Source organism: Tachyglossus aculeatus, chromosome 4 (genome assembly GCF_015852505.1).
Source record: "Tachyglossus aculeatus isolate mTacAcu1 chromosome 4, mTacAcu1.pri, whole genome shotgun sequence".
NCBI lineage: Eukaryota > Metazoa > Chordata > Mammalia > Monotremata > Tachyglossidae > Tachyglossus > Tachyglossus aculeatus.
In genome coordinates, this window is record NC_052069.1 from 119,557,287 (window position 1) to 119,558,419 (window position 1,133).

General features: G+C 43.4%; 1 non-coding gene across 1 annotated transcript; it reads right to left on the bottom strand.

Moving 5' to 3' along the window:
* Positions 1 to 306: 306 nt before the first annotated feature.
* On the bottom strand, positions 307 to 444 carry LOC119927491. Its single transcript, XR_005450488.1, has one exon. It is a non-coding gene; the product is annotated as a small nucleolar RNA SNORA7 (small nucleolar RNA).
* Positions 445 to 1,133: the final 689 nt, after the last annotated feature.

Genomic DNA, 1,133 nt, shown 5'->3' on the forward strand with positions numbered 1-1,133 from the left:
TATTTTATAGATGAGAAAACTGAGGCACAGAGAGGTTTAGTGACGTGCATATAGCAGGTAATTGACAAAGCCAGGATGGTCTTGTAGTGTCTTGTGCTGTCGAGTTGTCTGTGACCCATAGCGACACCATGGACACATCTCTCCCAGAATGCCCCACCTCCATTTGCAATTGTTCTGGTAGTGTATCCACAGAGTTTTCTTGGTAAAAATAGCAAAGTGACTTACCAATGCCTCCTTTGCAGTAAACTTGAGTCTTCACCTTCAATAATCTCCCATGCCGCTGCTGCCCAGCACGGGTGAGCCTTGACTAGTAGCAGATTGCCTTCCACTAACTAGTCACTGGCCAAGTTAGGAATGGAATGGGTATACCTCTGCTTGACTCTCCCTCACTTAGTTGAGTCTGGTAGAGTATTGGAAACTCTCCAGGTGCTACCCTGAGAGGGGAGCCAGGATTAGAACCCAGGTTTTCCGATTTCCAGAATTGTGCTGTTTTCATTAGGCCAAGCTGATCGTCATTAGAAAATAAATCTCTCCCCTAGATTAATGCTCTTTTCATTAGATGGTTTTAGTTTCCCCCAACCCCCAGTAGATGGATAGATTCTGATTCCCTAAAAGGGATATGATAATGGACTTCTCATGGAGAATAAGTATATGAGAGTGGACTTCTCATGGAGAATAAGTTGGGAATGATGAAGATCAGACACAGTAATCTGGTAGGGAAAGGGAGTAGGTCTTGATCCAAGAACTAAGCTTTTAGTAAATAATCTACCTGGTGTACTCAGTATTGACAGAATCAGGGCTACCTAAAAGAGAAAGATACTGGCCCTAGCTCCTTCAGAAAATATAGCAGTGTGAGCTACCAAAATATATAAAATGTCTTTTTCAGAGTTTAGTAGCTATTGAGATATAGGGCCCCTCAGAGGCCCTGTCCAGGCTTTGGCTAAAGGCCAGTGGTAATATGTGGCCCATGGACATTTCCCAGTACTTCGTGAGGCTTTTGGCAGTTACAAAGATTGATAGGCAACAACCTGCTGCTATATACCAGGATATCGAGTTCAGAGTTGGAAAATCTCTCCAGTGGGATTTTGCAGTGACCAGATGTTGAACAGCTGCATTAACAATTGTTCTCTTAG